At 39.3% G+C, this 12,105-nt stretch overlaps 1 protein-coding gene across 1 annotated transcript in view; it reads right to left on the bottom strand.

Moving 5' to 3' along the window:
* LOC113145478 (nuclear receptor coactivator 3) overlaps positions 1-12,105 on the bottom strand; it is a 48,843-nt gene that overhangs the window by 17,770 nt on the left and 18,968 nt on the right. Inside the window, exon 2 of the mRNA XM_026332239.1 lies at positions 3,689-3,776. The gene's annotated coding sequence lies outside the window, so the exon portion shown is untranslated. The remainder of the gene's footprint in view (positions 1-3,688; positions 3,777-12,105) is intronic.

Raw genomic sequence — 12,105 nt, 5'->3', positions numbered from 1 at the left:
TCTGTTCTTCTGCTGTCAGGTACAGGTGAGTGCGCCCATGCAGGTAAGCAGTGCTGAATGTTTGTACTAAGGAGGGTGAAGTTTGACCTGGTTCTCAACCCTGAGGTTGACCTGAGTGACTTCAAGCAGTCGCCACCTCCATGCTGACAGGTGACCCACATATTTTATGGGTCATTACATGGATGTAAGGAGGATCACTCAGGTAGACACTGCTGCAGCATCAACTGTGGTGAAGCTAAACTGCTACAGGACAGCAACCTGCCAATGACCCTGGAGTCTGAAGCCCAATGGGAGCACTGCTCACCAGGAAGCACAGACTTTATAGCTTTATTGCAAAACCGGAGGAAACCGCTCACCTCATAAACCGGAAGGCATGCAATGTAATCCCAGTAACGTTCACATGCTACAGGAGAGATGCACAGATATAAGACAGCAACTTGACTAGAAAGAGATTTCATTTTGACACACAGTTACTAAGAAAATATTGATGCAATCAACACTTTGTCTGTGTATCTCCTGCACACAAGGAATATCAAGTATAACGAAAGTGCATCTAAATCCCTTTGCAGACATATAAAATGTAACATTGCTGGCCTCCTCAATTTCTGTAATCTTTTTTGTCATTTAGATGTAGGTGTCCTCCACAGTGAACAGAGCTATTACGCAATACTTGACAAAATATATAGTTTAACTCATATTTGATCTTTTGTTTTTACTCATTTGCTCCATACAGCCAGGGCGGGGAAAAAGATTCATCAGGTATCTCAACAATGCAGAAACAGCTAACTCACAATATTACATAATTTATTAAACTGGTCTTATTTCCTTTAAGTGCAGGAAATTATACGTAAGTGATACACTTACTACATTAATCTTAATGAAGCAAAGATGCATTTAATTTCTCTGTGGATGTTTAACCCTTTCACTGCTGCAGCTTTTCCACTAATCTAAATGCATTTACTGCAGACTTACGCTGTGTTTGCAGAACTCTTATTTGATCAAGATGGGTCAAGGGTCACAGGGTAAATTCCCTTAAAAATTTGCAAGTGCAATCATCCTCCCCATAGGATGAACCATATTTATTTCAATGATTCAGTAGCTTGAGTCACTTGTCATGATGATTTTAACGCTTTACTGGTAACACTCAAATTAGTGAAATTGTTAGTACTTGTGCAAATGGGATGTATTTCAGCCTTAAGGCTTTTTGGTTTGTTTGAGCCATTTTTTGGAGTAATCACAAAATGTTTTATTATAGCAAAAGCAAAAGAAAATTAAGATTGCAAAGATTTTATTGTTTCTAACAATAACCTTAAAAATGTTTGCAGAGTCTGTAGAGCAAACATTTAATATTAACTATTCATTTCATGGATACTAACCAGGTAATCAGATTTTTTTTTTTTTTTTAAAATGGGAACCCTAAATTAAATACGTTTTTAGTTTTCAGATGGAGCAATAATGTTTTTTCAGTCAGTTGTACATTTGCATTTAACAGGTCTATACAGTATGAAGGAGAGCAATGAGATGAGCAGTGCTTCATAATGTCAAAGGCCCTGGGGCAGACAGAGCAGACATAAAATGGCTGAACAGCAGCTAAAAACTGAAAGTAAAATTTGAGTTTGGCAAGACAGAAAACAAAGTGAAGAGAGGACAGACCTCCCACGACAGAGTGAGTCACAGCACAGGGAGGAAAACAACAATGCAACAAACAAGAATGTGTCAGAAGGAGTTACAGGGGGCAGATGACAAGTGCAGTGGGAAAAAATGAGCAAGAACAAATGCAACCTAGATCTATCTTTAATCTGTGTTGTACTATACACAGGCAGGTTTATTCCTGTCTAAACGTCATCAGAAACATCCTGGGATTCCACAGGGTAGATTTTGTCAATGTTACAGCTCTATTCAAGGTCAAACTTAAGCTTTTACAGTTTGTTGTGTACAAGAAGGGGTAAAACAGAAAGTTTTGCGAGCTAAAAAACTGTGTATTGTATCTGTGTAAACCAGCGGTTAGGTAGGTATGTTCATCCACCCTCTCTAAAATGCTGACATGACAGAACTGTGGTCCTGGCTGCCATCAGATTTCCTGTGTGTTTGTCTGACACTCCCATTCTTTGTTTTTGGGAGAGGATACCATGAAAGTAGGGAGATGGTTGCTGGTGACAAAAGGGAGGAGTGGACGGGAAGGGAGAGTGAGAAGGAGAGGGAAGGTGACAGAGTTAACAGGGCAAATGTGTTCAGGCTGGGTGATGCAAATAGTCCCAATATTGCCGACCAAAACACCCGCTTGCTATCCCCTCTTTCATACTCTTTCCTGACAAAACAGAGGCACACAACCCTGGTCTGGTCATGTAAACACACATCAGTGACATGACGGGAACTGCTTCGCTTTGACTACTCGCAGCCATGATAAAGAAACTGATTCTGATTGACATCTAATCTTGAGACTTCTGTCTTGAACTTGGTCTAACCCAGTAAAATAAATGCCGGGAGTATTTTTCTCTGCTGTAAGCTCCATTTCGACGTTTTCTTTTAATGATATCCTCAGCTGTCCTCAACATTCATAATTCTGCATACATTTCTTTTCTCAGACATGACGTTCCAGTTAGCTCTCCACCTCCAAGAAAACAACATGGAAGGATAAAATAAAATAACAGTATAATATACAGTTTAAACATTTATATACTATATGTTTGCGTTAGGTTTCATATTATTTTGTTAAGAGATCTAGAAAATAGTAAGAATTGCCCATCACAATTTCCAAATTTCATGCAAAGATATTCAGTTTGAGATGACAGAACAAACCATTAAATATTCACAATTTAGAAGTTGGAAAAAGATCATTTAACTGTTTTTGGAAAAAACATGACCTAAAATATTTATTTGTGTATGCTCAACTTTAGCACTGATGATTAAACCAGGAAAGTTTTATGCCCAGCCACATGAACAGGCCTTTTACTATTGGGAACGCTCAACACCAGAACTAAATTCTTCTGCTTTACAAATCTGCCCCTCCTCATCTTCTGTCCTCTCTAGTTCTCTTCCTGTTTATGTCCAGTGTCACATCTGTGGGGCCTAGACTCTCCCTCCTCCCCTCTCCTACCAACCTTACTCCTTACACAGTCGCTCCTGCTTGTTGCAATGGTGGCACTTCTGCAGAAGCATGTGTGAGAATGCACATGAATGAAAGAGAGACTGTGGTTTGGTTAAGTCTGGGTACAGTTTTAGTGTTTGTATGTATGCGTGTGTGTGTGTGTGTGTGTGTGTGTGTGTGTGTGTGTGTGTGAGTGTGTGTGTGTGTGTGGGTGCACGCTGTTGTCACCTGCAGACAGGGATAAAAGATGAATGCTCTCTTTCAGCCTCTGTGGCAGGTAGAGCACAAAGAATAATTTGATTTCTCCTCCTGTCTCCCTGCTGTCTTCCCACTCTTCATTTTCTCATCTGCCTGAAAATCATCTGCTCCACCCTCTTTGTTTCCCTCTTGATATCACCACCACCATCTTCCAAAATCCAAATGTCAAACACAAAACGCCCCCCTCCATAAAACATTTGCTTCAGAAAACACACACTGTTTCTTGCGTTCAGGTCAGAAGGATGTTGCAACAGTGTGGCAACAACAAGAAACTGTCGACAAACCGTTCAACCTAAACCCAGCAGGCTGTTACCATGCCAACCATATGGGATGTAAGCCCACCTTGTGATGCTGCAGAGATGATTGTTGATCAAATCCCCCCTTCCCCTTAATGTGGGGGCGTGGTCCAATATGGGCTAGTCAATGGAGTCTGGAGGAAAAAAAAAAAAGGAAGTTTAACAATTATGTTCAACAGTGCACTTCATTATGGTGATAGTAATGAATAAGCAGCATTATTAATCAGTGGCTTGAAGACACATGTACAGGAAGCTGCATTAAATGGCTTAATGAGCAGAAGGAAGTGTGAGAGCTGTGCCCCTCTGTGTGCTTTTGTCTTCATTACAGGTGCACATGTACAGAGCAAACACATCACGGCTTCTGTACATTTGCTTCAACACACAGACCACTCCCACAGCTAAACTAACCATGCACGCACACATATATGAAAAGGGATGTTGAGACAAAAGTTTGACAGGAAACCAAATGACAGAAACCCGAAAGTGACGACAGCATGCAATCCAGAAGTCTGCCAGTGGGTCTAACTATAAAAGGTAAAAGAAAGTGCTCCCACATCCTTTTCACTGAATGTGCACTCCAGAGCTGTTTAACTGGATTTAAACATCAAGCCTTTACTGGCAAATATCTCCCATGCTTTATGGACTCTTAAAGGAGCAAGAATACGAAAACAGACTATTAGGCTGAAACACCGCTCTAATCCCAAAAGTACATAATAGGCTAATTTGTGTCCATTTAGATCCTGATAAGAAAAAGTGTGTGTGCGTGTGTGTGCATGCGTGTGTTTTGGCTGCAGAGTTGTTGTAGTAGCTCAAGTGCTGGAACAATCATAAGAGAGTATCCCATGGGGGTAAAGAGTGCGTAACCATGGAGAATGCTGGGCGTTTCCATGACACCCTGTCATCAGTGAAACATGCCACCAGGATGTCTCATGTTCATCTGTGACTGAGCCTCACTGTGTGAGTGTGAGTGTGTGTGTGTGTGTGTGTGTGTGTGTGTGTATGTCGAAGACAGATAGAAAGTGGGTTTACTTTCATTTTTATAAAGACGTTGTGTGAGAGCAGCGTGTCAGAGCGCAGATTTACAACAAAGTAAATAACTTGACCATGTGTGTGTGTTTTTAGGCGTGACCCCATGCCTGGTGTCCCTATGCTGTGTATGTGTCTTTTAGCGTCTGCTTTTTAGCCGTTCACTGTCAGCAACCTGACCGCTGGCTGCACCCATGATTGGGAACAGATGGGGGCTGTCGGTGTGTGTGTGTAGGAGGAGGGATGAGGAGGAGTACTGGGGGGGTGCTCTAGTTTAGGTGATGTATGGACTCTCACACACCAACAAAGAGCCTCCTTCAACCAATGTGTATGCTATTAATTGAAAGTAGAAAAAAACACAGCCAGAATGAAAAATATATAGCTCAACTGTGACAGAGTAACTGACTCCATTTTTTGTGCAAAACTTGGGAAAAATGTAAAGCAGTGCTCTGCAGCATGCATGAGCAAAGACAAGAGAGCCTTCAGTGCGATCATTAGAGCTCTTTGTGCTCACGTTGACACAGCCATGAAAACCAGAGTGAATGAAGTGGTAGTTAACAGCATGTGGCGCTGCTCATTCCAGCATAAAGCCTTGAATATAAAAGCAGTGTGAATGAGCTTAAGATGCATAGGTTGAGTCAGTGGAGAAATGTTAAGCTCGCAAATGCAGAGGCCTTTTTACAGTCCACTCTGCTCTCAACACATGGTTGTTTATCTACTCATGCTCTCATCCTCAGAGCTAAACAAGCCTCCAACCTTTCACTGTATGAATGTTTCTGGGCTTGTGTTCATTCAATGCATTTGAGCAAGAAAATATCTAACACAACAGCGTCCTTTTTTTGTTAAGGCTACATGGTTTACTGCACATGTTCATACAGAAGCCATTATCTTTGCAGAAAGTAGAAAGGAACTGATTTCAACAACATGCTGTGTTTCTTCCTCTTTCCACTTTACATGATATAGCAGAACTCACGACCGATGAATCAGTGTTTTCTGGGTCTCATCTTTCTTCAGAAAAGTCATTTTCATTTTATATCGCAATGAAACTCACTTAAAATTGGTCATTGTCAGACTATTGTTGTGATCATTGTTAAAGCTGCTAATCAGAATTCAGCTCATCATGGTGGCACATCAGCCATATATATAATGTATACACACACACACACACATATAGATAGATTATGGCACAAGAAAAGTGTCCAAAATAATAATAATAATACATATTCAAAAGCCGCAAACTGCATTAGACATTGACAAAAAGGGAGTTACGAAAACATCTGCTAAACAATTTATGGCTTAAAGAAGAATTGTTTGGTCAACTGGTCTTATAATCTCATTTACTGATGACTTCATTGTTTTATGATTTCTGGACAGTTAAATCCAAGAACTGAATGAATAAACACTAAAGAAAAACCTGTGCGCTCCAGTTTCCTTCTGGGCTAGACCAGCAGTGGATGGTGTTTTACACCGGCCTGTCCTGCTCTTATTACAGCGACCCTCAAGCTGAAGCATCACATTTACAGTAGTGCCATATGATCACCGCTGTCAAGTGTTTCTGGACGCAGTCACATGCTTTGCAGAAACTGAATGAGAAGGAATAGACACTGTGAGTTTGTGTGTTCTCACTGCAAACAAACAGGTCTGATAAAATAAAGATGGTGAAACCATGCACATGTTCATCTGTTACCTTCAGCTGAACCAGGAAGAAAACCGAGAGCCACATGTTGACTAACTGGGTTAATTTCACAGCATGAGACAGACACAGAGAAAACTAAGAGACGAACCAGTCTGTGTGTGATGTTTATCAAGCAGAGTTTCAGATGCACTGAACTTCAAACTAAATCTCTATGTTCGTTCTTTGCAAAATCACTGCAACTGTATGTGTCTCTGTGGTCTGTTGCAGACAGAGGAGCTTGTGAGAGAGGTCTTTATAGGTCTAAACTGCTGGACATGATCTGATATGGACCTGTAAAAACCAACCCAAACCCAAAATCCATAAATTCATTTTCTCCACAAAAATAGCCCTGATCCAAAAGGGGTTTGCGATCGAAACTAATAGCAAAGACTGACACAAAGAGATGATCCCCGCAGCAGTACAACAGGACCCAGACATGGCTTTTTTTTAGCTCTTTGCCTTGCCACGTCCACACCACATCACATTATTGATCAGATTCAAATATTGATATAATATGAGTAAACATATAGGTATTGACTCCTCAAACTAGCATGATGCAATCAGCCATATTGCTTCAAACAAGAAGACTCATCACTCTTCTCTTGTTAAACTATGCTTTTTTATAGTGACAGGCGGGTGTTAGAAGTTGGTGTATCTTCCTCACAACTGACAATAGGTGAAGACAATGGTGTCAAGATAGCACATCACACTCTTGACATCTGTATCAGCCTCAAAAAATCCTAGTATTGGTCAGGCTACTGAGACACCTTCTAATCTAACACTATCATACCGTTTTTTTAAATTGAGATTTGCTATTAAGAAGAAGAGAGGAACAACAAAAAGTTCAATAATGGATATTGTGGTGTCAACTCAAGCTATTTTGCCTCACAGGAAATGGATCAAAACCTAACCCTGTGCATACTACATTGAGTTTTATTTTAATATACTCACAGTTAGGATCTAAAAATACTAAAGGTGAGTATTAAACACACCCTTTGACAAAACATTCATATCCTGCCAAAAGGATCTGTGCCTTTAAGAAACATCTTCAGGCGACTGACAGATAGGCAAATAACATTCAGGCAGATCCATGAGTTGCTTCTTTGTGAGCTTTATCCTTCTCCCTCTTCTCGCCCTCTTCTTTTTTTCAATAACAGGATTTTTCTCTGTATATGTCTGTCTTCTGTAATGACTGTGAATAAGGGAAATCGTGTGTGTTAGCCAGCATACACAAACGGCACAGTGAAAAATGCATAAAAGTACATTGTGTCTAAGTGTGTGTGCGTGTGTGTGTGTGTGTGTGTACTTTGGGTGACTCTGCTTTAGTTTTGCTTTGCCCAGTAACCCCTCCAACAAATCCAGCACTCACACCGGAGCAAAATAGGAGCCAAGCCACATCTTGGCACCTCGCCTCCCCTTAAACAAATCAGGCCACAGAGGCTAATAAAAAACTCAGAGTCCAAAGCTCGCCTCCACAGATGAGGGGGTACCAAGAGGGGATCCATTCTCAGCTACCCTGCTCTGACTAAAACAAACTGAAAAGACAGAGCGCTGCTTTTCAGCTCAGACAAAAAGTGCCGGTCTCTCTACTGTCTCCATCATGCACACCCCCTATTCTTTGCTGTTAAATAGTGCTTTGATGTTACATTGTTCTTAACTTGCCTTATGAAAAAAAAAACACACTTATTGAAAACAAATTGCTTCTTAGTTCAGTGACAAAGTGAGAGTGAACTTTCCATCTTTAGACCAATTACCGCTATCATAGCACACAGCCTGCTGCTTCAAACTTCACACTTCAGAGAGGGATAAGAGAGGGGAGGAGGATGAGGAAAAGCAGAGGGAAAGCGTCTGGCTCAGGGCAGAAATAGGCCAGGCAGGTCTAAAACTAAAACTCATCCAGCCATCCAGGGTGTGTCCGCTCTAGGCTGCCATCAAACATGCATTTACATATTCAAAAAAGAAAACCGGCGTGTGCATGAGTCATCCTTTCCAAGAAGGCAGAAGAAACCAAACTCGCGACACCACACAACAGTAGACAACAATGAATTTGGAGTAGTTAACTAAACTCACAGAGGAGGAACCGTAAAAAAAAAAAAAGAAGGAAAAATTATTGTATCGGGTTTTTGTAATTTCAGCTCTAGGCCACTTTAAAATGACTTTACGGTGGAACATCTGTTTTGAGTACAGACTGACACAACGTAATAAAACAGGCAATTTTCTTCTCTTAGAATGCACTCGGTATAAATACTGTAAGACCATATTTGAAGATAAAAAATGCGCGGATCACTGCACACACGTACAGCTACTCCTTAAAATTATTATTATTTTTTTTTAGAATCTTATTTCTCTAGATCAGCTTATTTGTCTACACTGGAAAAGCATCAGCTGAGCTAGCTGACTAAATTATCTGAGGCTGGTTTTGTGAACCTCTAAAGCTCTTTATACACATTACTTGTTCCAATATGTGCCAAATACTGCATATGGACAATAAAGACATACTGTAGAGAGTCAAATTACAGTTTAGACAAGAATACTATGAATAAAGTGCTAAAGAGCATGGACAAAAGTCGGACAGGTTGCCATAACTTTGAAACTTGCCATAACCATTCTGAATTTCTCCCATGAGAGGATGAATAAAGTATCTATCTATCTATCTATCTATCTATCTATCACATTCTGTACAGACATTCATAGTCCTAAGACAATGAATCCAAACAGTTCTCACAGAAAATATGTCATGTCAAATACCTCAACTTACCAAGTAAGGGATAGATTGTTATATATGTTATAGAGGTTCACTGTTTTATAGCTGCTTCTAAATTGTGTAATGGAAAAATGCTTTTCAAGGCCACTGTTCACATGATGAAAACTACCTTCAAAGCTAATGGCACTGTCATTAGATTCAGCTATACGTTTGAGTTTAGTGCAAATTAGCAAATGGTGTCCATCTCAAACATTATACTAAACAACATAAGCATGTTAATATTAGAACCCCACTGATAAATTGCTGTGTCAATATATTCAGCCAATATGAGCTATTTACAGATGAAAAATGACAGAAATGGAAGATAAAATGGAAGATAATATATTGCTCCAGCATGCTCCAAGAACTGTTCAATATCAATAAAACAAGTTTAATTTCAAACTGCATTATGTCATGGTGTCTTGGTGAGGACTACAAACTACTACTACTACTACAATCTACACAAAACATGTCATCAAATATCAGACTGGGTATCAGCCTTAAAAATCCTATGTCAGTCAGACTCTAATTAACATCATCACTGTGAGCAAACTGACATGCTGGCCAGTTGCAAACACCACTCACAGATGCACCATCAGACTCTTTGTCTTGTTGATTAATGAGTGTTTTTGAATTAGCATTTACTGTTTAACCGTGTTAACTACAATTGGGCTGTTATTTTACTTTCGAATGACTCAATCAACTAATTATGACATTTGCATTGAAAACACTTGTTTATTACTGTCTGACAGGTATAAAATTGTGTACTGGGGAAATGACTCTAAACTGAGTGTAATGGTAGCAACAATACGGTACATGCTTTAATGACCTTTACCAGTACAGTTTTAAAAACGGACAATATGAGTTAAATTATTTAGATTTTCCACATGCAGTGGTGTCCTGAAATAAAATTGCAGAAAGAAACTCTACATTACCATATTCTTTATCTTCCCTGTGTCCATTATTTTTTACATTACAGCAATTTGTGGTCTTTTATTGCTGATTAAATTAAAACTGAAAGTGTCCAAAATCCACCATTACAGCCACAGTGTCCACGTCAACTATTCTTTGACATGCTGGTGTACATTTAATTCTCACTTCTCTCACACTTCTCTACTAATGTTTCCTTTAATTTGTCAGGATATGATCTACATAAACAAACTGCTTCTATTTTATTACCAAAGCCTCGTGAACATTTAATAAAAGTGCAGCTCAGCCAAGTTGCCCTGAGTGTTAATGTTGATACAGTGTTTGTGTGTACAGTATCTTGGTGTGCGACAATCAGGTTTGGGCAGTCTCCTTCATGAATACTCTCCAAGAACTGCACAGCATTGAGGTAAAGCAGGGATGACAGAGATCATTAAAACGCTTTGCTGAACTGTAATCTTGCATTTCAGTCAAACCCTAATGAGCATAAGGATGCAGGTTGTCAACAACGGCTCCTGATACTTAATTTGAACCTGGCCTGGTGGTGAATATACTGTATGTGTAGAGAGGAGAGGGAGAGAGAGAGAGAGAGAGAGAGAGAGAGAGAGACTATATCAAGGAACAGATACATTTTTGTGAAGTACGTGTTGACAGTAATGTTGCAGAGTCGACAAACAGCCCTGACAAGGTAAGGACAGATAAGGACAGTAAACCACATGCGTAGTCATTTATCATATTCAGCTGAACCAGGAAATAAAAAGAAACAGCCACATGTGGACTAAAGAAATCTCAGGACCACAGAATGTATAACATGTTTAGGTGCAACAAGTATCAGTCTAATAGTCGCACGTCTGTAGAGTCAAGCAGAGAAGTAGGTTAAATAAAACGCCTCTTTGGAAGCCATCAATTATGTAGGAGCTATGCATTAACATAACATAGAAGACATTTCTGTGAGTTAATTAACAATGAACCAAGAGGCAAGGCTGTCAAATCGAAGAGCGATGAATGACTGGAGCTTTGGTAAATACTTAAAACATTCTTGTCATCACAAAGAGCAAATTACCAAGGTACAGGCCTCATGGGGTAGAGAAAGAAATGCAGTGAAATTACAGGAAAACAGTTGTCACCTGCTTTTAGTTACTGGAGCAATCAATTAAAAATGGAGGGAAACTGAGACCTAACACAATCTAACAAACATTTAAACAATCTAAATATTTTATCCTATAAATCTCCAATAGACTGAGCTGGAAGTTTCTCATCCTTTTGTCTTGCTGGGAGAGTCAAGAATGTTTTAAAGAGCATGTTACAGTAACTTTAGAACTCATGCACTCATGCAGCTCCACAGCACTTAAGGGAAATTAATAACACACACAACCCATGCTTAGAGGGCAGTCACCAGAAAAATTTTAACAAAACATTTAGACCGCTAGATCTTTCACTGTTTTCCAACACATCAATGACAGTAACTATTATTCCAGTTATCAGTCTTTCTGAGGCTGGAGTGAAAGGGTTAACAAGTTTGCCCTGGATTTGCCCCCGACCTCAGTGTTTGACCTGCTTTTTCATGAAAGAGTAAACTTAGTTTCCTATAACTGAATAATTTTGCAGTTACAGTAAATGTATAAAATTACTATCAAACTACAGTCGATATTCAGGACAATTTATGAGCCTCTCACTCATAAATTTCCCTTAATCTCAACAACACCAGTATGGAGAACTTACTGTTGGTTGTAGCATTAACCATCAGTGAGGTGAAAAAAAACCTTCCCAAAATACATTTGATCTATAATTCTTCTGAATTTATGCAGTGGTAATGCAATCTCATTAGGTACATTAACCGACATACAACTTTGAAGTACTAACTTCTACTTAATGTTACTATATACACCTACTGCAGTAAAGAATAAGATTTGTTTAACGCCTACATGTATTAGTTGCAAATGAAGATTTTATATAAAAGCATGATCTTATTAAGGTCATATGGTTATACTAACAGTCTACAACAAAGATAACATTAGTTAACAACTACTGCTACAATAAGCTTCTTACATCTTTATTACAGTAAGAGTAAAGCAATAATGAAATATAAGGT

Source organism: Mastacembelus armatus, chromosome 7 (assembly GCF_900324485.2).
Source record: "Mastacembelus armatus chromosome 7, fMasArm1.2, whole genome shotgun sequence".
Classification (NCBI taxonomy): Eukaryota; Metazoa; Chordata; class Actinopteri; order Synbranchiformes; family Mastacembelidae; genus Mastacembelus; species Mastacembelus armatus.
This window is presented reverse-complemented; position numbering and strand designations above follow the sequence as displayed.